Source organism: Eschrichtius robustus, chromosome 3 (genome assembly GCF_028021215.1).
Source record: "Eschrichtius robustus isolate mEscRob2 chromosome 3, mEscRob2.pri, whole genome shotgun sequence".
Classification (NCBI taxonomy): Eukaryota; Metazoa; Chordata; class Mammalia; order Artiodactyla; family Eschrichtiidae; genus Eschrichtius; species Eschrichtius robustus.
The window spans coordinates 46,895,741-46,922,948 of NC_090826.1; the positions used below are offsets into that span (position 1 = coordinate 46,895,741).

At 45.4% G+C, this 27,208-nt stretch overlaps 1 pseudogene; it reads right to left on the reverse strand.

Annotated features, from left to right (window-relative positions):
* Positions 1–1,891: 1,891 nt before the first annotated feature.
* On the reverse strand, positions 1,892–2,869 carry LOC137761079 (G protein pathway suppressor 2 pseudogene; annotated as a pseudogene).
* Between the last annotated feature and the right edge of the window lie 24,339 nt (positions 2,870–27,208).

Consider the following 27,208-nt stretch of genomic DNA (forward strand, 5'->3'; position numbering starts at 1 on the left):
CTGCCTCAGCACCATATTCCTGGCAGTATTTTGTGGTTGACGTCCTGTGTGGGAGCTGGTTTTCATAGCTTCACTAACATTGTCTCTGTCCCTCTAGCCCTTGTGGTGCTAACAGCTCTCTGCTGTTGCCAGTGTCTGGTGGCTCAGGATTCTCATCTGTTCCCTTATCTCTGCCCCTTATCTCTTCAACAGTCCTTTTACTAAAGTCTTTTTTGTTCTTTTCTGGACCATCTGTGGTGAACTTTGCTTCCCTGATGGATACAGTTCTCTCAGTAGGGCTGTTGTGCGTGGCTGCTAGTGGTCATTCGAGTTTTGTTCTTTTCCTCTTACTGCAATCAGACTGGCTGAGAGTCTGTGGCCAGCTTAAGCCGAAGCCCTCCTACTCCCTGTGAGCCGTTTCTCCAGCCCGATGGGTGGTCCGTGCAGGTGTCTCACACATACTGATGGTCCCGGCCTCTGTGGCAAAGGAATGTTCCCAGGGCTACCCCAGCTGGTAGAAGTACGGCCCCTTTTTCTACAGGTTTTCCACCATACCCCCCCAACTCCAATTCTGATCTTCCTGCCACCTGGCTCCTTAGGGGTAATCAAGGCCAAAGAGAGATGCAAACATGTGTCCTTTTTCCTCTTTGGGCCGTGCCTTAGTCTGCTAGGGCAGCCATAACAGAATGTCACAGACTGGATGGTTTAAAGCACAGAAATTTACTTGTCATAGTTTGGGAGGCTGGAAATCTAAGAACAAGGTATCATTCAAGGTATCAATTGTTTTGGTTTCTCCTGAGGCCTCTGTCCTTGGCTTGCAGATGGCTGCCTTTTTGCTGTGTCCTCACGTGGTCTTTTCTCTGTCGCATGCCCTCCTGGTGTCTCTTCCTTTTATAAGGACACCAGTCTAATCGGGTTAGGGCCCCACCCTTATAGCCTTATTTAACCTTAATTTCCTCCTTCAATGCTCTATCTCCCAAAAGTCATATTGAGGCTTAGGGCTTCAACATATGCATTTTGGGAGGACACAATTCAGCCCATAACAGGCAATGATGGAAAGCATGAAGAAGCAGACACACCAACTCAGACACTTTAGGCAGAGAAATGCCTTCTTTCTCCCTCTTTCCCTGAGGAAAGGTGACTCTAACTTTATCAAAGCCCACAGATCTCCCCCAGGGCCAACTTTCCATCCTCCTGTGGTCTGGAGGGTAAGGCATGGGCTTCAAGCCAGATAGTCCTAGCTCTGCATTTACATGATATGCAATCAGGTCAACTGCTTCCCTTCTCTGAGTCCCTATTTCCTCACTTGATTGGGTTGTTAATTAAATGACTTAAGGCGTACGGAAGCTGTGAGCAAACTTCTGCCCCTCTGAGGACATTTTGGGAAGAAACTTAGGAGGATCTCTTCCAACTGCCATTTTTCAGACAGTGTGTAATTCATTGTTACTTCTTAATAATTTGCTTTTTTTCCAGACAGCCCACAACTCCTTCCCTACCAATAGGCATACCTTATAACTGTAAGCCTAACTCTAGACACCTCGGCTTCTAGAGGCAGGTGTAACAGGTGTGTGGAAGGAAGTGGGCATGCTGACCTGGTGCTGGGGTCCCGGGGATGAATCAGGCAAGGTCCTCACCCCTAGGGAACCCCAGCATGGCTTTGGAAAATGGATGAGAAACCATGGCAATGTGGTGAGGACAGTGTGGTGAGGGATGGAGTGCACGTAGGAACCAGTTTGGGCATGGATGGTTTTTGAGACAGGAGGGCTAGGGTGTCTGGGGAGGCTTTCTACAGAAGGTGAGGCCTCCCCCCCCTTTTTTTTCAAGTGACAGTAGACTATATTGGCCTGGGACTCGGACACACTGGGGACCTCCTCCATGGTGAGCAGTGAGGGTTGAAGATATAATCTGATGGTCACTTGAGGTAGAATCTTGGGTCCTGGCTGTGCTAGATAGTGGTGAGCCAAGGTCAGGGTTGGCTGGTAGCTGAAAAGCCCAACTTTTTGGGCTGTTGCATCCACACAAGGATCTGCGGGGAGGGGCAGGGAGTCCAGGGCTGGATGCGGAGCTTGGGGATGTGTGGGGCATGGGGAGGGTGAGTCAGAGAAGCAGTCTGCTGTTAGCATCTCCCATCTGCTTTTGCAAGGACAGGGCACCACCAGGCTGGGGGAACCCTGTCTGGGTGGGCTGAAAGTGGCCGTGCATGGAGCGGGGCTCTGACTGTGGCTGAGATAGGTATTGTACTGCAGGAAAGGCTCAACATCGTGCTCTGAACTGCTGAGTAGGACTACAGGTTAGCTGCTTGGGTCCATGGTGAGGTGGAGACTGAGCGGTCTCATAAGCACCACCTGGGCTGCCTTGGAATTGTCCATGTTCTGGGGTCCCTTTGGAAGCAGCGGCTGAGCCCATGTAGTGCTGGGTCATAAGCATCTGGGGTCCAAACATCAGTTTGGCTCTGTCAGCTGTCATGAGGATGCCTGGGTGATTGTGTCCTCCAGCTGTCCCCCACCTGCTGAGGGTGTGAGTTCCTGGGTGACAGTCAGGCTCTGCTGGTGCACAGTTGATGTCAGAGTGGTCAGGTCATTCTGCTCCTTTTGCCTTTGTTTTTCTTCTTCATGTAGAACGTTCTTGAACTGCAGGAAAAGCAGTGCTTTTCTTCCTGTAGGGACAAAAGCTTCTCCTGAAATGTCAAGATTTGTTCCTTGGTCTCTTCCCATGACATTCTCTCTTCCATCTCCTTCTTTTCCTTTTTCTCCTGTTCTTCCTTTATCTTCTGTTGCATCATCTTGTCTACCTCTTCTTCCTCTTGCTGGTTGTGCCTCTGCCCTGTGATTATGGGCTGGTGCAATGCCCTGGCCATGACATTGGAAAGCTTGGGGTGCTCCAGGAGCACAGGCAGGGTGCTGCCTAGCATGTTTGGGCAGTGGGCACCCGGCTTGGTCACTGATCACCAGACTTAGGATGGGCCCACCTTGTTTTTGCTTCCTCTGCAGCCTCCCTGTGGTTTTCTTTTTTTGCCCCACTCCCCAGAGGTATGGGAAACTGATCAGAATGAGTGGAGGACAGGACATTCCAGCAGAGAGAATTACAGGAAGGTGAGAAACTTGCCCTTGAGTCGGAAGCAGAAGTGATGCTCTCAGACTTCCAGGAGGTTAGGGAAGATGTCTTGGGGATAAATAAAGAGGACTCACGGGAACTGGGTTGAAGGAGGTGAGTGTGATGAAATGCCCCTGATGTGCATGGGAGTGAAATGCCTATGGGTGTGCATGTAAGCCAAGCACAACTTCTGGGGGCCTGGGTAGGATAATCTGGGCATATGACAAGCTGGTGGGGGTCCACCTGGGAGCAGTCTGGACGTCCTTACCCAGTGGCTCCTGACCTGCTCTGCTCATTGTTCCCTGGGCTGTTCTGGAGGCCAAATCTGTTGTAGATGTTGTTGACTGCCATGTTTGTTGTGTCAGAGCCAGGGGCGGAGTGGGGTAGACCTCCTCTCCTCATTACCTGACTTGAGCAAGCACCATCATTAATGTATGCTTTTCTTAAGAAATGTGTACTTATTTCTAGTTATATAAGCAATAGGTTCATCCTAGAAAATTGGGAACATACAGAAAAATATACAAAGAAGGGAGTTAAAAACAATGTCCTGATATCAAAGAGATCTGATGTCAGAGATTTCGGAGACAGTTAACATTTTGGTGTAACTTCTTCCAATGCATTTTTTTTTCTTTGTACATGTACATTTACGTGTACGTGCATAGAAACATAAATGTTCGTGTGTTTAAGTCATACAACCTGCTTTACTTCAAGCTGGCATGAAAAAAATGGGGTGGTATTAGTAGTCATAACTTGTATTTTACTGGCTCCCCCAAACCCTCTTTTGCAAAGGTCTCCTGTATTATTTCTGGGAAGTTCTAAGGAATTTCTCATATGAACTCAGGAACTACTCCTCTGTTTTCTTTACTTTCAGAATTGTGGTTCTTACAAAGATATTCACTCTGGAGGTCTCCAGGCCTCTGACTCTGCCTCGCTTTTGCTGCCAGGGCCCACCTTCAAAGCCTTTTCTAATGGGCACTGTTATGAGTCTTACAGCTGCCATGTACTTTGGCCCCTCCTGGTGTCCTGGAGCCATCCTCCAGGTACAGAGCACAGCTGAGCTCTCCGGAGCCTGTAGGAAACCAAAGCTAAGCTGAGATGCCTATAGAGGTGGGAGTCTCTGACCCTTTTGGCTTATACTTTCGGGGTGCAAACAACCCTGCTTTAGGTCCTATGTAGCAATGTCTGCCAGAGCTTTTTATTGAAAACGGTTGTGATAAATAGGCTTGAAAGATGCCCACCATCAACTCCTTCCCTCCCTGCAAGCACCTGCTGCTCCTCACATCAAGAAGTGAAATCTAGTCCCCAACGCTTTGAATCTGGTCTGGTCCTCGTGACTTACTACCAACAGGATGCGTCCAAAAGCATGTTCTGGGACTTCTGGGACTAGGTGATAACAAGGCTTGACACTACCTGAGTCTCTTGGAATGCTCATTCTTGGGTTACTTCTTCCCAGAACCCACCACCATATGATGAGAAGCCATATAGAGGGTCCACATGTAGGTACTCCAGTTGACAGCCCCGTCTGAGGGCACAGTCTGCACCAACTGCCAGGCATGTGAGTGCGCCATCTTGGATTGCCAAGGAGTCCAGCCTTCAGGTGACTCTAGCTCAACCCACCATTTGACCACAACCACATAGGAGACCCTGAGGGAGAACTGCCCAGTTAGCTCAAGGAACCATGAAGGAAAATGATAAATTGCTGTTTTAAGCCACTAAATTTCGGGGTAGTTTGCTACACAGTCACATAAGCCAAACAGCAGAACTTCTTCTCTCTTAGCTCAGATATATTCTGAGTTCCCCAGGAACTGCGTGACAGACACCCTGCCTTCCCCAGAACAGCCCCCGCGCCAGCCTATGTATGAGGCTTTGTGTCTTGGTTAAACATGTCTGCCCAGCCCTTCCCTCCTGAAGCTGACTACTCTCCCAGGACAATTCCGCTGGACTCATCCCATCTTTCCACCTGCCATTACCAGACATGCCTCAATCCCAGGGGTACAGTATTGCTTAAGCTCTAGCTGGGAACTCTGTACACAAGATGAGGAGTTTACTGTATATACAATTGTATTTATTAAATTCTTTTTGCACTTAGTGTTGTATTGTGGTAACTTTCTAATGTCATTAAAAATTCTGCAGAATTAATATTCTGAATTTATATTGTTAGTCATTCACCTGTTTTTGGAAAATTGCCCCCACCTCTTTTTTGCTGACATTGTAAAAAAGGCTGAGATGAATATCTTTGTCCATACATCTTTACTCAGGTTCTCATCTTAAGGAAATAATTGAATACTCAGCAGAGGGTATGACTTTTTAAAAACGATGCATAATGTCAAACCATTTTTCAGAAAGAGTGTACCGAGTTACCAACCGCCAGTCAATTTGATAGGCAGAAATGAGAATAATAATGAGAATAAAAATCTTATTATTTTAATTTGTATTTCTCTGATTCTTGGTGGTGTCAACTGAAAGATTTTTTTTACTCTTTCACATTTCTGCTGTAATTTTTCTTCTTCTTTAGCCATTATTAATTATCTACTAATGTGCCAAGAAATCAGCTTGACCCAAGGAAGTGAAGAATTTGGTATATAACCCTGAGAGTGGACCATGTGGCTTGAGGAACAGAGTTGGTACCATGAGGTAAGGAGAGCACCTGTCCTGGGCCCAGTTTGGACTTGTTCTTAGTCACCCTGGTGGATCCTCAGTACACTGGAGAGGGGGCTATGTGGCTCTTTGGAAAGACAATGACTTGGGCATCAGGTATGTCTATCTTCAAATGTTGGCTCTGACACTGACCAGTTTTGTGACCTTGGACAAGTTATTTTAATCTCTTTAGCCTTAAATTCCTCAAGTGTAAAATGATAAAAAAAGGTTGTGACCCTCAAAGTCTGTTGCTGGGATGAAAAGAATTAATAAAAAGATAATAAACGTAAGCATCTTACATTGGTATCCATGCAGTAATCATCAAAGCCTGTTCGACCTCATTATCTCTCAGTCTCTCTCTCTCCCTCCCTATGTTATCGCTCCTGCCCAACTTCATTCCCCTCATATCGTTTCTCAGCTCTTTTGCAGTCACCACCCTGTAACTAGTCCCCTTGCTCAATGTCTTGTCCCTCCAATCTGTTTGCCACACCATCTGTGACTGTCTTTCTAGAATTAAGTCTAATCATGTTCCTACCTTACTTAAAATCCTTCAAGAGCTCCTTAATGTGATTGGGACCCGGCTCTTCCTAGAATTCCAGCCTCATCTCTTAACCTCTCCGCCTCATCACAGCCCGTAGCCTGGACCCACAGGGCTGCCTAGAGTCCCTGACACACAGCCCTGTCTTCCCAGACCCTGGCACCTGTGAACATGCTGTTTCCTTATTTGGACGCTTTCCGTCTTCTACTTTCCAGGTGGTTATCTCCTACTCATCCCTTAGAAATTAGCTGAGGTGAGACTTTGCCTTCCCTGACCCTTCAAGCCGGTCAGGTGGTCCCTCCTCAGGCTTCCCCATCACGGCACAAAGACAAGGAAGCACACAGTCCCCTCCCCCACCTTCCTTGCGGGCAGGAACGGCATCTTCATTCCCACATTCCTATTCAGAGCCTAGAACAGGGTTTCTCAACATCTACAAATTGACTATGACTGGCTGCATAGCTTGTCTAACCTAGTGCAAAATGAAAATACAGAGCCCCTAGGTTCAAAAGTTACCAAGAATTTCAACATGGCAATGGCAGAGTATTAAGCCGAGTGCGGGCCCTTCTGAGAGCTGAGCCCTACTGATGGCACATATTGCTTGCCCAAGAAGCCACACCTACTATTGCCATTTGGGGTCAGACAGTTGCTGTGGGGAATTGTCCTGTGCACCGTAAATGTTTAGCAGCATCCTTGGCCTCTACCCATTAGATGCCAGTGGCGCTCTTCCCCAGCTGGGGAGAGTTGGGGGAACAACCAACAATGTTTCCAGATATTGCCAAATGCCTCCTGGGGGGACAGAATCACCCCTGGTTGGGAAGCAATGGCCTAGAAGATCGTAGCCACTCAAGGCAGGTTCCTGTGCTCTGGGAGAGGTTAGGGCAAAATTACTGCTGGGAACCCAACCAGCCTGAAGAAGGCTTCCAGGAGATGGGATGTCTCAGGGAGAGTCTCAAAGGATAAGTAGGATTTGGATAAAACCTGCTACCTAGTCAAGTAAGCTGACTTAGCAAGAACGCTGAGGGGTACTGGGGGGGCAGGAGCATCCAATAAGGCAAGAAGCCTTGCAAACCTCCAAATGAGTCACAGATCTGGTGGTTTCACATGAGTGGGCTGTGAGATTTATAATGAGAAAAGAACTTTGAAGTCCTTCCCTTGGAGCTTTTTTGGGGAGGCAAGAGTAAGGGAAGCCTTGAGGATCTTGGAGAACTGTGGGCCATAAAACCCTCAGTAGGCTTCCTTAAAAACAGGGGTCAGCCAACTGCCACCCTCATTGCTTGCAACTGAGTACCATTGCTGATAGGCCTAATGGCTTGCACATGTCCCTGCCTTGGCCAATGGAGCTGGTCCTGTGGCCTGTCTCCTCATTGCCCTCAGATTATCCCACCCCGTGGGCTCCTGGGAATTCTGTAAACAGGTCACCTCACTGGTGTTGCTGGGGAGAGGGTGGTGGGATGGAATGCTATGGCTTTGGGGGTACAGAACCTAGGTGGTGAAGGCAGTTCTTATGTCTTGGGGTGAACAGTGGGAAATAATACATCAGGTCAGATGTTCAGGAATACAGCGAGTTTGGACCTGGTTGGATGAAAGGACTCACATCTTCTATTGGTTAAGACAATCTAGTTGAACCTTGATGCTGGTCAGTATCCTCTGGTTCCCATAAAAACTGCTGTGTGGGGAAGGTGTTCTCCCAAGATGAAGGAAAGTATAGGTCACATGAGATTCTAGGAGATGTGGATCATGGAACCCTTCACTGAGTCAGGTCTTCTCTGAAGCATGTGTTCTTACTCACATAGTTGTGCCTGACTTCCAATCCTCTACGTTTTAGGCATGTGACTTGGGAAAGTTACTTAACTTCTCTGTGCAACAGTTTTCTCATCTGTAAAATGGACATAAGAGTAATCCAGACTTCATAGGGTTAAACTGATCACAAGGATCAACCGAAATCTTGTGTGCATGTGAAGGGACAAACCTCTCCCCATGGTGCTAGAACGTAATGCCAACTAATAATATCCATTAAAAGTTTCTTGTGGTCACGTGTTTGATCCAGGACCCTTTAAGTGAACCTAGCTCAGCCTTGTAATCAGAAACACTCTCCTATCAGCAAGAGTTCTCAGTTGTAAGCAATGAAAATGAACTCTGGCACCCTCATGAGGGGGTGTTGGAGGCTCCAGAATCAGTAGACACTAGAGGATCGGCCTTGGAAGATAGACAGGAATCAAGGAACTCTTTGATTGTCAAGGAGACAAATAGCAGAAGGCAATCATTCATCTTTTGGAAGACAGCCAAATTGCACCATCCATCAGTACCCTCACCACCGACGCTGGACAGCACAGCAACTGCGAGTGAACCCTAAGCCTCATTCATCCAGGCAACTTTGCTGGGTGCTGCGAGCAGGAGAGAGGGAGGATTCCCCCCATCCACTGCGGCTTTCATCGTGAGTGTAGGCTGCTTCTTCCCATGGGGTTTCCTGTCACATAAGAATACCCTTTGCTGGGTGGTTAATAAGAATTAACACATGTCCCCCATGTCCTACCTCTTTGGCTGCCCAACCTCCACTGAAGACATATGCTTCTAACACATACACACACACGTCCTTTTTATTACTGGGAATGTATTTAGCTTCTCCACAAAGGAACAAAAACAAAAGCCTTACCGGTTATTGCATCCAGACTGTGTTTCCAGATCTTTCTGCAACCTATGGATTCAATTGTAAAGTCCACTGTTACTGTGTCCCACATATACAATAGTGGGGAAAATGGGGAGGAAAGTAGAGGAAACTTCAGTAAAATATATGAATACCTGACACTGCAAGGAAGGTAATACAGATAGAGGCTCTGGTCCTTGTTTCTGCATAACTGACGTTTGTGGCTTTTTTTTTTTTTCTTTCTACTATTTCATTCCAATGGTTTTTGCCTTCAGCCAGCCCTTGCCTGGTCACCCTGGTGGGTGGCCCAAAGATTTAGTTTTGAGGGATATGAGCCCTTGGTTTCAGGCTGCAGAGTTTTCTACTAAACTTTACCATTAGATATGGCAGAATCAGGGGGTCCCCAAGTTCCACCCTTACTACTCCTGTGTTCCTATCACTACAACCATATTTCTCCGTGACAATCAGGGGCAAACACCCTGGCCGGTGTGTTGACTGTCCTTCTTTTCAGTCTATATTCTCAGTGGCATAAGGACTCTGAAATGAACAGAGGGTCGTGGTAAATTCAGTTCAGAGTGACCATTGTCATGTCCCCTCATGGAAGCGTTCTTCCCTGAAGAATAACTTCCCCCCAGATCACTGAGTCAGTAAGGCCCAAAGCTGTGGGAACGGGAAGCAAGTTTGTGAGCCGGTGTGAGGAGCGCAGCCTTCTTCAGTCCCTGGGTCCTGGACACTTTATTTTGGCAGCAGCATTACCATAAGTTGTTCACTTGTTGAGAGTATTATCATTTTTACAGGATGGTGCCCCACCTTGTGAGGTGTTACTCTGCTGGCATGGTGACCGATTCTTCACCTGACCAGGACACCATTCTGTGAGTACAGCAGCTCCTGGTAAAGCGCACATCCTAAAATAAATGAATCCTATGGGCATAAAACCATTGCCTCACACTACTATATATAAAATAGGTAACTAATAAGGACCTACTGTATAGCACAGGGAACTCCACTCAATGCTCTCTAATGACTTATATGGGAAAATAATCTAAAAAAGAGTGGATATGTGTATGTGTATAACTGATTCACTGTGCTGTACAGCAGAAAGTAACACAACATTGTCAATCAACTATACTCCAATAAAAATTTAAAAAAAAACATTGCCTCCCTCCCTCCCTCCCTCTCCCTGCTCCCTTCCTCCCTCCCTACCCCACTCCATCCCTCCCTTCCTTGGCAAAGCAGACAAAGAAAGGTACTGCTTGAGTTTTGCTTCCTGGGTAGATGTCCCTTCTCTACGGTCCCTGGGTGGAGCTATAAAAAACTGCAGTGCTTGTGAGTCAGTGCACTAATCAGAGGTACCTTCCCATGGAGCTATAGGGATGGGCTGGTGGAGGAGACGAATTATGGCAGGAGTGTGCCTTCTGGGAGTGGACGCATTTACTGGTGCCTTAAGAACCTATTGTGCCCGGTCCCACGTATACCACTTTCATCTGATGATGGAAAGCTGCTGGCCATGCACTTTATGGCCGGTGGATTATATAACACCCTGTTCACAGTGCTCAGCTAGGTCTGAGTGCTTATTTCTTGTCCCATTTTCAGTCATTTAGACTCCAACAGGGCCTAATAACAATACACACAGTGTTTTTTAAGACGATTGTAATCATTTGCTGAGTTTTGCCTGGATTTGTCATTAGGCTTCAAGGCTTTTTACCCTGAGTCTTGTACTGAGGCTTGCTATAAGTGCCATAGAGCATTCGGATCTGGCACAGACACACTAAGTCCTGTTGGATCTGCTGAGTCGTCCCAGGTAAGTCTAAGAACTGATTGCATTGCGGTCTGGACCAGGAAGAGAGGCTTCTCCTATTACGTATTCCACTCAAAGCTGGTAGTTTACCTCCCAGATGGGTGAAAGTGGTAACACAGGTGGAGTGTATGTTGCCTCCAAAATTCAGAGGCCCACGAATTATTGTGCTTCTTTTTAAATGGTAGGAAGTGCAAGGTACAAAAACTTAACATTCACTTTTGGGAGACTATCATGACATGCCTTCAACCACTGGTACTCGTGGAACTCACAGAATTAAAGTCTCCCATTTTTGTGGGATTTCTCTCTCATCCCCTGGCTTGCTGTACTTTACCAAAACATCTACAGTACTTGCTATTTCCTATTTTCTGGTCCCAATAAAATGATGCTAGTAATGTAGTGGAAAAAGAAAAGGGTGAATTCCTCTGTGTAGAAATTACATATAAAAAAATGTAGTGGACTAACATTTTGCCACCTGGATGGAAAGATGGTGAAGGTCTTTGTGGCTTAAATTGCGGCACAGACGAGGGGTTTTGATATTGTCTTGAGACAGACCAAGTATACTGCTCTTTCTGCCAGGTGAAAGCAAACTTCTTGTGTTTCCTGATACTCATTATAGAAAAAAGTCGGTCACTGCATACCAAGTGTTGGATGTTAATGATTCCCTCCAGTACGGAGCAAGTCTAGAACAACAGGTATTTTTGGAGATATCACCTAATTCTTTTTATTCAAAATCAACATTGCCCTTCAACTGTCAATCACTGATGATGCCATAAGCCTCTGGCATCACCCACTCTGTGTTTCCTGGGCCCAATAGATGACCTTTTTCTTCCCCTTTTGAGTTTAAAGCCCATTCAGAGATGGATACAGCAATCACAATTTATTATGGATAAAGGTGATTGGGGAATGTGGCTTTCGATCTGAGGCCAAGTGGGTTTGCTTACATTTCACCTCTGAATTTTGACTCTCTCCCAGTCATTGGCACGGTGGAACCACCATGGGCCTTATCCTAGGGCCACAACTTGCCGCAGTAAACATAAGGCACAGAGAAGCAAAAACTATGCATTCCTTTAGGCAAACTGGTTTAGAAAATGAGAAGGAGGATGGAGCCTCGTTGAGCATGTTGAATTCCTTTTCCTAGACTTACCAATTACATATCGTAGAAGGTGGTGACTTTTTCTCCTCCCCTGGAGAAAAACCAAGTGAGGAATGGAAGAAGAGACCAGCAGTGCTGCGCTAGTTGCAAGGCCTCCACACAAAGACCTGAGTCTAGGGAGATGGAAGTTCTGCCCACATCCCTTCCTCTCACTGTGACTCTGCACAGCTGGCTCCAGTGGTGCCTTCTGTGAATCAGCCTAAGTATCCCTTCCGCTCTGCATCGATGGCAGCAAGCCTCAGAGGTGGCCTAGGTTACTGGCGTGTGCTTTGGCTACCAGGGCATGTACTGATGGAGCGTCTCCCATCTTCAGGTGTGGGGATAAAAAGCAGGGCCTCGTGTCCACCAGTACTATGTACTGTGGGAAATTCCTCCCAAATACGACTGGGGATCGGTTATTGAACAACCGAAAAACTAAATAATTGGCACTCTACTCCCAGATGTGCCCACGTCTGTACACTCCAGGTGAGAGTAACAAAAGCAACTTCTGGTTAGTAGATTCCAACCCACTGTCCTCACCATTCCTACTCCTTTAGCTCCTGGCCTGCTCATCACCAGCCCCATTGCCTGGCTCTGTGCTCTAGACTAGGTTTCAGAACTCTCCTTCAGGACATGCATTGTGACAGACGTCTCCCTGTAAGTGCAGAAAAATGGTTATTCTCCTTGCCCTCCTGCCTCTGCCTGGGGCTCTGTGGATCTCATCAGGACTCGTTTAGTTCAGAATATCCAATGCTGACTGAGCGTTTGCTCCGTGTTTGCACGGTTGCCAGTGCTGAAGACACAGGGTGGATGAAAAGCAGTCTCTACCCTTTCAGTACTTACGCTCCTGAGGGGAGAGTAACTGGCATTATTCTCTATTTGGGTATCTTAATGTTATGATAGAGCAGCTCAGACTGGGTGTAAAGGAAGACTTCATGGAAGGGAATGGTTTCATGATTTCGGCTAGGGTGCTTGTGTTCCTAGGGCTGCCCTAATAAAGTACCACAAGCTGGGGGGGCTTAAAGCAACAGAAGTTTATTCTTTCATAGTTCTGGAAGCTAGAAGTCTGAAGTCCAGCTTTTGGCTGGGTTGGTTCCTCCAGAGGTTCCGAGGGAGAATCCACTCCATGCCTCTCTCTAGCTTCTGGTGGCTCCCAGAGATCCTTGATGTTCCTTGGCCTGTAGCTGCATCACACCAATCTCTGCCTCCGTCTTCATGTGACTTTCTCCCCATGTCTGTATCTCTTCTCTTCTTCTTATAAGGACACCAGTCATATTAGATCAGGGCCCATCCCAATCTAGTATGACCTCATCATACTAGATGGTCACATCTAGTATGTAGATGTGACCATCTAGATGTAGATGGTCACATCTACAAAGACCCTATTTCCAAATAAGGTCATAATCACACATACAGGGGTTTAGGACCTTTGTGTGGGACACAATTCAACCCATAATAGTGCTAAATGCTTCAGAGATTTCTTTCAATTACATTTCCTTAAACCTAATGCAATTTTTTTTTTGTCTTTGAAATGAAGAGTACGTTTTAGAAGCAGATTCTCTTCTAAAGTTTTCTATTCTAATTATTATCATTCTGCACAATTTTTAAAATTTAAGATTCTACAGGCTGCAGGTCTATTAGAAAAATGTTCTCCAGTCATGGATGTGGCCTGCTTCAAAGAAATCAAAGGAACTCTTTGAACTCTCACCCAGGAAGAAATAAAACATTCCTGAATTGAAATATGAAGAGTCCAGGTAGGGTAGGAATTATCAAATGAAAAGGCTTATTTTTCAGGAGGAAAAAAAAAACCCAAATAAATAAAATGGGCTTCACATCTAGGATATGGCCAAGCCTCCTTAAAGGAAAGAGAGATCCTACAAATATATTTATTTCAGTTCAACATTTATGTCTTCAAGGGTCTTATTATTAAATAGAAATAATAACCTTTCAATTTCATACAATTAATGGCAGTTCACTAAGTGATTTCATGTAGTAACTCAGTTGTGCCTTAAACTATTGTGAGAGACACTCTTTTACATACAAGGAAATTGAGGCAAACCAGAGAGATGAATTGACTTGTCCAGTATCAGATGACTAGTCAGCTGACCATGGAGTTGAGAGCCCTGCCTCTCTGGACAAAAGTTCCAAATAATTCTGCAGGGCGTGCTAGTGGAGGGTGTGGGTTTTTCTTTATTTTACTTTTTAATTCTTCATTGAACTTGAATTTGATAGAGCAATTGCTAAATCAATCTCTCTGAGCCAGAACGTTTCTAAGTGCTGGGGATACATAGTTAGTGCCCCCAAGTAGTTCACAGACATAGAAACCAATAGTTTCATTAGAACTGATATTCCCACCAATCGAAGTGTCGTGATAGACGGTGCCCTGGTGCCGAGGATCCCATGGAGGGGCAAATCCACCTGCTCATGGGGGAGAGGAAGGGTCCACATAGGGTTCACAAGTTAGGGGACCCACGCTGAGCCCTGGGGGACAAGGAGAGTAAAGCAGGCAGGGTGGGAGGTGGGAATAATGAATGTCTGCCTGTGGGGGAATTGTGGGGTGGGTGGCGTGGAGCAATGGCAAATGATGGGTCTGCACAGGTAAGCAGGGTCCCATCGTGAGGGTCTTGAATGAAAATCCGCATGTCTTAGACTTCATTTAGAGGGCAATAGAAGGGAATGGACAGGAAATGGGGAGGCGAAGAGGTTATTTTTAACCAGTGGCTCTCAATTGGAGACAGTTTGCCCCCTTCCCTCCCGCTCCCCATCCTGGACATTTGGGAGTATCTGGGGACAGTTTTGGTTATCATGATGGTGACTAGGAAGTTGCTACTGGCATCTTGTGGGTAGAGGCCAGTTATGCTACTAAATATTCTACCATGTACAGGACACTCTCCCACAACAGAGTTATCCAGCTAAAAATAACAATAGTGCCAAGGTTGAGAAACACTGTTTTTTTTTTTTTAATAAGTTTATTTATTTATTTATTTATTTTTGGCTGCGTTGGGTCTTCGTTGCTGCGTGCGGGCTTTCTCTAGTTGCAGTGAGCGGGGGCTATTCTTTGTTGTGGTGCATGGGCTTCTCATTGCGGTGGCTTCTCTTGTTGCGGAGCACAGGGTCTAGGTGTGTGGACTTCAGTAGTTGTGGCACGTGGGCTCTAGAGCGCAGGCTCAGTAGTTGTGGCGGCGCACGGGCTTAGTTGCTCCGTGGCATGTGGGATCTTCCCGGACCAGGGCTCGAACCTGTGTCTCTTGCATTGGCAGGAGGATTCTTAACCACTGCGCCACCAGGGAAGCCCCAAGAAACCCTGTTTTAAACAAGGGAATGATATTTCTGATTTCTTTGTGTTAGAAAAACAATGGAAATTGCTATAAGATCTTGGGAATTGCTATATGACCCAGCTACCTTATTTTGAATGTTCTTTCTTCTATAATAGACTGAATATGTGGTATTTTCACATTCTGTTTTATTCTTACTCTCCTATTCCACAATTATCAGAAGGTACTCTATGAGCTCATAGTCCCCTAGAGTTGTGCAGTGCACAAACTGTACCTGAAGGAATAGAGTTTAAATTTTTCTGCAGGTTTTTTTTTTTAATTCAACTATAGTTGATTTACAATGTTGTGTTAATTTCTGCTGTACAGCCAAGTGATTCAGTTATACATATAGACATTCTTTTTCCATTATGGTTTATCTCAGGAGATTGAATGTAGTTCCCTGTGCTATGCAGTACAGGGACCTTGCTGTTTATCCAGTCTATACGTAATAGTTTGCATCTGCCAGCCCCAAACTCCCAATCCACCCCTCTCCTCCCTCACCCCAGCAGCTACAAGTCTGTCCTCTCTGTCTGCGAGTCTGTTTCGTGGATAAATCCACTTGTGTCATATTTTCGAGTCCAAATTGTCTCCAATTGAGATATAAGTGATATCATATGGTATTTGTCTTTCTCTGTCTGACTTACTTCACTTAGTATGACAATCTCTAGGCCCATCCATGTTACTGCAAATGGCATTATTTCGTTCTTTTTTATGGCTGAGTCATATTCCATTGTGTATGTATATACAAACACCACATCTTCTTTATCCATTCATCTGTCGATGGACATTTAGGTTGTTTCCATGTCTTGGCTATTGTGAATAGTGCTGCTGTGAACACAGGGGTGCATGTATCTTTTTGAATTAGAGTTTTTTTGGACATATGCCCAGAAGTGGGATTGTTGGATCATATGGCAACTCGAATAGAGTTTAAATTTGATGAATGAATGCACAAATGAACAAATGATTGGGCAGTCCAAAGAAAGGAAAACTAATTGCATAGCAGGTGATGCTGAAGGAGAAACTTGTCGTTAAAAATCCCAGCAAGGTATCACACTGAATTTCCGGAGTGCATTGGAGTGGAAACAAACAGCTCTCTGCCAGGGCCCTCCTGGCTGACACTTCAGAGTCTCGGCTGGCAAGGAGCCCTCGGAATGGAAGCTGGGTTTAGACACTGGAAAATTACTAGGTTTTCTGGTCTCCTGGGTCCTCTGCAGCCTTATCTGTGAGGCTTTGTCAGGGTTTCCATCATAAGCCCTGGATGTGGGGCTAAGTGACCTGTAAAACCTGACTCCAGGCTAAAGCTGGCAGGAACAGAGCCTGCCAAGATGCAATGAGTTTGACTTGTGGAGTCTTCGGTTGGCTTCTTTGCTTAATCAGGAGAACGCAACTAAGAAATACAGAGGGTTGGTGCTCCTTCTGTCTCTAAGGACAGGCACAGAAAAGCTTCTGCTGCAGGGAAGGAAAACAGGCCTGTCGCCAGTGCAGAGCTCTGGGAAGGAGTGGTTTGGAAAGTGTTACCCACCAGAAGTTGAGAAATACTACTGAGCAGGTGCCAAAGGCAGCTCTGTGACCTGGGCCAGCCCCTTGCCTGCCCGGGCCTTCATGTCCCTGTGGTTAAATTATGTGGTCCTTACGGCCAGCTTTTGTCCCTGAGTTGGGGTGTTCTAGGATGGTTGCAGCAAAATAAAATACTTGTTTAAAGCCATGCGTCACATGTAAGCCCCCTTCACTCACTGGTGACATTCATTTATTATTTCAGTCATTGCCTATTATTACTTCTTTGTTCAGAATGAGTAGTCTGGAAGTATAACTGTATCAGACCCTCCTCCAGATACAGGCACTGTCCCTTGCCCAAGGATACACATGAGAAGATTCCTGACCTCATGGGGTGGGTCTTAGTTTCTTTATTTTTAAAGTCGGGAAAATAATACCTAATTTATGGCATAGGGATGAAATTTAAAATGTTACAACTTATAAAAAGACTGTAACACTGTCTGGCCAAAAAAAAAAAAAAAATGAGTTCCTTAAATAAAAGCTTTATATTACTAGAACTAGTACTACTACAATAAAAACACAATGTGACAAATGCTGTCCTTGGGGTATATACAATGCTGTAAAAACTCAGAGGTATGACTGCCTGTGTTTGAGAGTGGGTAGAAGTGGGAGAGGAGTCAGGGAAGCCTTCGTGGAGGAGGTGACATGACCTGAGAACTGAAAAACAGATTATAAATTTTCCAGGCAGAGAAGAGAGGAGAGAACATTTGCCTTAGCAGGAACAGCATATGCACAAGTATTGAGTGTGCATAGTCGGTTTGGAGCATGAGGACACACCTTTTTATCCTGATCACAGGGCACAGGGCACAGGGCAGAGGGAGGGGTGTGATGGCTCCGTGGACCATCCTGTCTGAACCAATCCTTTCTTCCTTCTTCCCATCCTTGTTCCCTATCTCATTTTCATTTTAGAACATTTTCGTACATGCAGATTCTTTGGTGCACAGATAAACTTCACGAGGGAAGGAACTGGCCCCGCATCACATGGTGAATTAGTCAGAGTCCTGGTCTTTGGGCCCCAGCCCTGGCTCTGGGCTCACTGCTCTCCCCAGGAGGATGTGGTCTTTTCTGGGCCCCTCTTCCTCCATCAGACCTGACTTCCCACCTCTGGATCTGCCAGTTCTCTGCCGGCCCCCTCTACCCCACTGCTCACCCTGCTGGAGGGCTCACCCCCATAAAGTTCTCTTAAAAATCTTTTATGACTCCTTAGTACAGGCTCCCAGTCTACCCTGCGCCATATGTGGGCTTGTTAATTCCTTCAAGGGTCCACGTATGGCACATCTTGGGGATGGAGGCTCAGATCTACAGGGCAACAACTGCTTTCACTCTGGGGAAATGCCAGTAGACGTCTGCTTTCCAGAATGAGGGACAGGGGTCAAGCCAAGAGCTGGAAGCAGGCAGGCAAACACATTTTGAACACCTGCTATTGCTGAAGATCATGCTGGCTACTTTTATATCTGAAATCGAGATTCACAGCCTGACAGTGTTACTAAATACTTTGGATAATTTACTCAAATTTTCCAAGTCTCAGTTTTCTTACACAGAAAATGGGATAGTAGTACTGATTACTCCAGAGAGGGCAGATCAGATTGCTCAGCGGCTTTGAGGGGCTCAGATTTGAATATTCTCATCGATCTGCTCGGGTTTGTAAGAGACTCTTACACTGAACAGATAATTCCTTGGCTCATCGGTTGAATGGTCTCCCTGGAGTGGGCCGTGGGGACGTGAGCACTGGACCTTGAGTTAGGACGAGAAGCCAGAGGCTCTGTGCCACCTTGGGAAGATTTGGGGTCAGAAGAGAAAATTAACTGCAAGGGACATAGCCCCCACTTCCTCCCTTTCGTCCCTGGGAGGGGGGCTCAGGGCACAGTGAGGAGACCTGCTCAGGTTCACCCAGGTCTGTTAAAGCTGGAGAGACAGGGAGAATATCTGTAAAGCCTCCTTCTTCCTCCCAGCCAGGTCCACTGGGCTGTGTCTCTTATGCCTGGGAGGCATGTGCTGTCAGGGAAAGAACCTGACTTTGGAGTTAGCCGGGGTCTCCCTTTTGCAGCTGGGTGTCCACAGGCAAGTCACTTAACCCCTCAGCTTTCCTCCTGTGTGAAACAACATTCATGTAGCTTTCCTGAGGGGTAAATGACCTGGCACACAGGAAACACTCTGTAAATGGTAGTTCCCTCCTTCATCCCACTAGAAATACCTTTTCCCCCTAAGGACTGCCACCCAGCCCCAGGGCACAGCTCAATAAAGTCCCCATAAAATTCAGCTTTTCTGGGCCCAGCTTCAGAAATTACAGCGAGTTGATTCATCACATTGTTTGAATTATGGCAATATGAAAATACAGAGAACCCGCTGGGAGTCAGCCTTTTCCCATATATAAAACAGGGTTATGATCCCATATAAACTTTTAAAAGAGAATACTTTAGTTTATATCTTCATGCATATGATTAGGGAAAAAAAGGAGGAACAAGAAAAGAAAAAAGAACACATTGGCAAAGAACATAATTCAAACCAACACTCCTGCTTATTAGTCCCTCAGGTCCCTTTTCTTTATCTTCGTTCTTCATCTTCATAACATCCTGGATCTGGCGCCCGCACTGTAATGGGCTGGGGTTTGGAGGGCCTTCAGGGTCTGGCTGCCTCCTCGAGATCCCTCAGGTCACCCTCTCCTCTCCATCTTCACTGCCGCAGCCTGCATCCCGGTCACCAGCATCCCTGTCCTGGACCGCAGACCACCTTGCAACGAATTGTTCCATGACCTTGCAGGCTGCAGCCTGGAGGATGGATGAGAGTGAAGAAGCAAAGTAGGGGACACAAATCAGTGCATATTTTTCCCCATATAAGACCTTCAGAGGCCCCCAGTGCCCTCAGGATAAAGTCTGAGCTCCAGAGCAGTCCTGTCGCCTCCCCACCACCCGGGGCTGCCTCTCCAGGTTCCTCTCCCTTTACTCTCTCCTTTGCCTTGAACATGCCCCTCTCTGCTTCCTCTGCCTGGAAAGCTCTCTCTCCTCTAAAATCTCCTCTCCCCCTTTGCTTATTTCTACTCATCATTTAAGACTCAGTTTATATGTATTGAATAACTTCCTCTGGGAAAATTTAGAAATGATTGTAAATCCAGTGAATCTGTTTTCACTTCCAAGCTGTGAGCTGCACAAGGGCAATGACAAGACCTATTTTGTTCATCATTCTATCCCTAATGCTTGGCAAAGTACTTTCTTACTTGATGGACACTCAAAAAAAAAAAAAAAATGTGCTGTGTTGTGATGACAGACTTTAGTCCCAATCTGGGTTCTGCCATTGTTGATACTCAAGGTCACTTCAATTGTAACTTTACCACCATTCTCATCTGTAAAATCGGCACAAAAGTACCTACTTTGCAGTATCATTGTAAGAATCAGAGACAAATCAGTGAAATGTATAGCCCGTAATTACAGATTTAATTTCTTGAGTGCCTACTCTTATTATGAGGTTTTGGGGACAGAAGAAAATTTCTTTCTAACACGGTGACCATCAGTCATGCTAAATTATTCAATACTGGCTAATGCCCACCAGAGAGGCACAATAGTAAATTCCTGGATCAGGGTTCTGTTTACACTTGGAAGGGAAGGAATATCAGTTCTTAGTTTTCAAATGAGACCTCCTCTTGCATGGCAGCACATGAAAGAATTGCCTGGGCGTGAGTCCAAGGTTCTGTATGCAACATATGTGGATGTTCAAATACAATTTCATTTACTCATGACCCACCTGTCAAGAGCCCATGTCCAATTCAAAAAATACAAATGATTAGCCTTTATGGCAAAGGTGTAAAGGGAATGATAATTGTGTAGCTTACTAATTCTTCTACTATTCTTCATCCCTCTGTCCTTATATGTTCATCTTTTTGTAGGGAACAGCAAAGATGGCTAAGGATCAAACTCTCCTAAATGAGCATGAGAAATTTCCCTAGTTGCCAATCTTCTTACCAAAGCCTCCTAGAGTTTTGGATTTGGCAAAGCACTTGTGATGGTATCTGAAGAAATTCTTGGCAAAGTGGGCTGGCAGGGAACCCCAAGGCTTGGAGATTAAAAACAGGCTACAAGATTATTAAAAGATCTTTTCCCAATTGTAAACCATGTTGTAGTTAAACTGTGTGTCCACATAGATTACCTCGTGTGATCTTTGTGCAAAACTCTGATACTGAATGAGCTGGGATTATCCAGCTCATTTACAGAGGAGGAAGGGGGCTCAGAGATTTGCCCAAGGTTGACCGTTAATGGCACTGCCAATACTTAACCTTGGTTTTCTGGACTCAAAGCCCTCTTTTTGTCCTACATTTACTTCCTCCAGTCAGGCTGAGTCCTGAGTCCCTATTCTTATCCCTCCTCCTCCCTCAGTCTGGAGGTCTGAGGAGGGAGGGATGCTTTATGCATTGCTCCCTCTCCTCTGCTGTTGGTCTCAGCCCCTGAAGCCCATCCTGCCCACCTCCCCAGACAGAGCTCATGGCTCCTCCTCTGCCCTGTTCATCTGGCGTGATTATGTGCAACAAGAAGGTGCAGTGCAATGTGGTTTGAGCCACAGGGAAGGATGATCTGTGTTGTGGGTTTCTGCTTAACTACATGGTGTCAAGGGAGAGGGCTGGATAGGGATCCAGCAAGAACTGGATAGCTTCTAGGTATTTTACTTCTCATAACTGCGTGCAGTATGTATTCTTATTGCTGATTTATGGATAATGCATTGCATTACGGTGAAAAGCAGATCTTGTCTGCACAGGGAAAGGGAAAGGTACCAGAGCACTCATTGAGTGCCTACTATGTACTAGCACTTCACATACTTATGATTTGTTGAATCCTCACAACATCCTATGGAGGAAGGGATGGGTGATCCCATTTTACAGGTGAGGAAACCAAAGTTTAGCAAAGTGGAGTAATAGGTTCATCCAGGGAATAAGTGGTAGAATCCAAAGCCCATGATTTGGTCCCTGCTGCAATTTCAGGAAACTGCCCCAAACCAGACTTGCTGCCCACAGGGCCTGTCTGATGAGGGGATGTCAACCCAGGTCAGAACTGTCTGACAAGCAGGGGTGAAGTGGAAACAGCCTGCAACAATTAGACGAGGAAGAAGGAAGGGGTTATGAGGTGTGAACGAACAGGAAACAATTGGGATACAATCGAAAGGAAAATGTAGGAAACATTCCGGAAAGTCAAACTCTTATAGAGCTGTTTGCAAAGAACGTGATGGGAAAGTCACTCTCTGGCCTGAAAACCACAAGTTCTGGAGAAAAATATCATATCGAATCACAGAAACTCTTTGAAGAAAAGGGTCTTTCATTCATTTAATCAGTCAGTTCATGCCCATCAGTTCTCTACCATGAGCCAATCCTATTCTGGGTACAGCAGGTTTGAGGTTGAATAAAACTCAGTTCTTGCCCTCGGGCTGCACAGTTTTGAAAGGTTATGGAGAGAAGGGACACATGTTACCGTGGTGAGCTGTGTACAGACTGATAAGTTCTACGATTTTGGAAAGTGCAAAATCGGAGGGGTCATAAAGGACAGAGCAACTTTGCCTGGGGAAATCAGAGAAGGCTTCATAGAGGAGGTGATGTCAGCAGGACCTTAAAGGTGGAGTAGGCATTCTCCAAATGGAGATGCGGGCAGAGCACGTTACTGGCAGAAGGAAGAGCGTGGCAAAGGCACAAAAGTATGGGCATGGTAGATTCAGGGAAGTGTGGGCAGCCATACATTAAGTGCCTGCAAAAAATAAATAACGTGGCTGTTCTGGCTCTTTAATGCCCGTGTCTCCCAGCCCTGCGCTTGGAACACAGAGCACAGACCTCACCCAACGAGGTAAGTGAGTGTAGATGGCCAAATATATAACGGAGAATCAGCACTCTGCTGCCGGCTGATTCCATCCAGCACTTCATCTCACTCAACATCTCAGCGATGTCACCGCAGGAAAGCTGTCAGTTAGGATGCAGTGAGGTGGTTAAGCACAGCAGACTCTGGAGCCAGAATGCCCTGGTCTGAACCTGGCTCTTCGCTTACTAGTTGTGTCACCTAATCAGCTCTATGTGTCTCACTTTCCTTGCTTGTAAAACGGGGATGACAATAGTACCAATCTTCTAGGATTGTTGTGGATTAAACTGGACCATTTTGTGGTTGTATTGAGTGATACAGTCTCCCTCTCTAGGTCTTTTTGAACTTAATGGAATCCAAACATGACTGACTTTGGATATCTGGTTACAGTTTATTCTCAACCTTCTGAGGCACATGGAATAATTATTTGAATGGGACCTCAGTGATCTTTTAGTCCAACTTCCCTGGTTTGGAAAATTGGCCAGATTACTGTGTGATCTCGGGCAGGGGACTGAACTGTAACACCTGGGCCCTAGTGCCTAAGAGGGAATGTGTGACTAAAGCATCTAGCAATACTCACTACTGAATACCAAGTACTAAAATCACTGAGATTCCACAGTGCACCAAGCCCTGTCGTTCTTTCCAAATGTTGACTTGTTCATCTGTTCCAATAATCTCATGAGGCAGCAGCTATGATCATTTCCATTTTACCAATGAAGACACTGAGGTATAGAGAAGTTGAATGACCTTCTCAAAGTCCCAGTTGGTACCTGGCAGAGGCAGGATTTCCACCTGGGCATTCTGACCCCAGAACAGGTGTTCCTCCACCATGTCTCCTTACCTCTCTGTGACAAGGACAAGAACAGCTACCTCCGTTATTCCTGCTCCAGAGCTCTTAGGAACGCTACAGAAGACCTGGGAGATGAAACTATCCTATATAACCTATGCAGTTAAAAACTATAAAGTGCTGCTATGTCACAGTTATGGAACATAAGGATGCATAAAATGCATAAACAATGTCAAATCGTTAAGGAGCAGAAAGATGCGTAAAATATATAGTAAGCAACCTGGAAAACGTAACATGAAATACTCTCTCAGTTACCTTGGTCTGTTTCTTTGTCATTTTGTGCTCGTGACTTGAGCTGATCCCCGTGTTCCTGAGCTGCTGGCCCCTGAGTTACGGTCCACATGCCGGGGGTTTTCGGATCAGTGTTCTCAGTCGACCAGCAGCAATGCTGCCCCAGCTGCAGTGGGTGGGGGAGTGCGAGGCAGCTGGGAGTGCGTCTCCATCTCCTCTCCTTGCCAGCCTCATTCTTGGCCAATTCCTGGAAGGAGGGCCGCTCATCTCAGAACCAGAAGGGCCTCAGGGTCCCAGCAGTCCCTGAGAATTCCTATAATTCATTTTGTTTCTATCTTCCCTGACATCACCGTCTCTAGAGCTCAGTTTCTTCTTAGGATATCTCAGCATGATTTTGGGAAAAGCCCGGTTGCATATGGCCCTATATGGAATGTTGGGAAAAGTTCTGCCCAGGAGTCGGGGAATCAGACTTCTGGGCAGGGCTGGGCCACTGACTCACTGGGTTGTCCTGGGAAAGTCACCGTTCCTCTGTGGGCCTTAGTTTTCCCTTCTGTAAAATGAGGAAGTTGGGTCAATGATCTGGAAGTTTCCTTCTGGCTTGCATACTTACAGTGTAGCATCCATCTACTTTCAGTCATAAATGAAGCATGCTCTATTATTGAACATGTTGAATCTAGAATGTTGATGTATTAAATCTAGACCACAGAGGCTTGAATTGAGGTAGAGCATTTTACCTGACATAACACTTCCCCACCTCACTCCAATTCTCTACTATGTTTCACAGGTATTTTTGGTGGTAGTTTTGGTAGTTTGAAAATAGATCTACAGGGAATACTCTAGCAGTCCAGTGGTTAGGACTCTGTGCTTTCACTGCCGAGGGTCCGAGTTCAATCCCTGGTCGGGGAATTAAAATCCCACAAGCCATGTGGCACAGCCAATAAAATAAAATAAAATAAAATAAAATAAAATAAAATAAAATAAAATAAAATAAAATAGATTTACAAATTCTTTGACACTCGTCCCTCCAATAAGTGCAGCCTGATTCCCCTACCCTGTGTGACTTCCAAAATTAGGTCATAAAAGGCATCACAGATTCATCCCTGCTCTTGTTGTTGGATTGCTCACCTGGGGGAAGCCAGCCTCCATGTTGTGAGGATACCCAAGTAACCATAAGAAGAGGTCTGTTTGGTGAGGAACTGAGGCCCCCTGTCAACAGCTATGTGAGTGAGCTACCTTGGAAGCAGATTCTCCTGCCTCAACCAAAACTTCAGGTGACTGTAGCCCCAGCTAACCTCTTGACTGCAACCCATGAAAGACCCCGCCAGGACCACCCAGCTAGTTGCTCCTGGTTTCCTGACTTTCTGAAACTGTGTGAGATAATAAATATGTGTTGTTTTAAGCTGCTAGGTTTTGGGATAATGTGTTACACAGCAATAGAGAACTAATACAGTAGTGGTGGTTGCTACTGTTAGTGATGGTGGTGGAGTAACCCTGCCCCTGTGTCACTGTAAGTGTCCTGCCTGGGGATTGATTGAATGATAGATGTAAATCGTTGGTCCAGAAAGGATTTCAAAAGGCAGAATCTGGGGTCTCTTAGCTTCCACTCCCAGGTTTAGCATAGATCCAGATTTGGGAAATACTTCTGTCTGTGGATCAGGAAATGTAAGTGGCTCTGTCTAGGCCAGCAGACTGATGACTTGGAATTGTGAATATTGACTGCAGTTCCCTCTCTGAGCTCGTTCTAGTAACAGGTTTCCCCACCCCTGTCTCTTCCACCATGACAACCACATTGGTCCTTGTGTCCCTGAGAGAGCTCTGTGATCAATTAGATATGTCTGCCATGAGTGTAAGAGGGAGGGTGGTAGCATGCATTCCAGGTAAACTCTGTTTTTAATAGGAAGCCCATAGTTTTATCTCTTAATCTTTTCTCTGTGATACCTACTGTTAGACCTCCTATAGGATAATGAAAAGGGCATGGTTTGCTGTTACTATTAGTGTGCATGTTCTTAAATGATTTTTAAAAATCCTGGCATTTGGAAATGTTACAGTTTAGAGTACGGTCAGATCCACGGTTCCACTGAGTCTCAGTGACTCTTGAGTGAGCTGGGCAGGAGTCAGTGTTAGCTCCTATTGTACGGGAAGGGAAACTGAAGCTCGGAAAAGGCAGCTTTTCAAGAACTATCTCTGTCACTCTGTTTCATGACTGGATGTCTGTCTTCAATATTGTTCTATCAAGATTCAGGCTCGTGGAATATTTTAAGGCTTTAGGTTTAGCTCAAAACTAAAAACTTCTCCCTTATTGCCACATGGCTTGGGTGACCAAGTACATTTGTCAGGAGCCTAGAAAACTTTGCCCATCCAAAAAGGGAGGAAGAGAAAGCAAACGTGTCAGACCTGCAGGGTGTGTGAATGATAGGAGGTCTACCCAGGGTTGGGCCTCTTTGCTTTCTCCTACTCTGGTGTCATCATATATAAAAAAAGCGAATTCTGGCATTTTTCAGGAGTAGTAATTCCCCATAGTGAGGTGAGTTTTGCAGCTTACAAAAAGGCTTTCCTATGCCCAGTCTCCTTTGTTACTTGCCATAAGCCCTGCTGGGAGGTATTGGTATTATTCCCTATGATAGTTAATCTTATGCATCAACTGGGTTGTACCCAGATTTTTGTTCAAAGCCCAGTCTGAATGTTACTGTCAAGGTATATTTTTAGATGAGATTAACATTTAAATCAGTAGACTTTCAGTAAAGCAGGTTACCCTCTATAATGTGTGTGGGTCTAGTGCAATCAGTTGAAGACTTTAAGAAGAAACAGGCTGATCTCCTCCAAAGAAGAGGGAATTCTGTATCCAGACTGTCTTTGTATTTGAGCTATTGCAGCTCATCTCTTCCCTGGGTCTGGCCTGCTGGTCTGCCCTGCATATTTAGTACTTGCCAGTCTCCACAATTGTGTGAGCCAGTTCCTTAAAATCTCCCTCTCTCTCTCTGTATACATTTGACTCTTGAACAACATGGGTTTAAACTACACAGGTCCACTTACACATAGGTTTTTTTTTTCAATAAATATAGTACCTATATTTTCATTTTATAGTTCTTTAAATTAAGTGTGGGGAAACGTTTGTCTTCAATTAGAGATCACAATACGTGGAATCAAAAGAACTGGGGTTTGAGTTCTGATTCTATACAATGGTTTCAGTTTCCTGACATTGAGTGAGTCATTTATCAATTCCTTCGTTTTTGAGGCAGAGATAGCAGTACCTATAATTCCACCTCCCCCAGAGGCCACTAGTTGTAATATTTTGGAGCATTTTTTTTCAAGTGTTTTATAGTCCCTTTCCTCTTTCCATGTGACCAGTCTCATGATCTAGCTTGGATAATAGTAACAATAACAAATGACAAGAGCTATATTAATTAACACATTCCAGGTCCTATTTTAAGTGCTCTCTACAGATGTTAGCTAATTTAATCCAGACACAACTTCATAAGATAAGTGCTGTTGATACTGACATTTAAGGATGAGGGAAGTGAGAGGTAGGGGAGGTAAGTAATATGCCCAGGGTTACACAGCTAGTAAGTGGTAAAGCCAGGATTTGAACTTGGAGAGTGTAGCTCTAGATCTCATA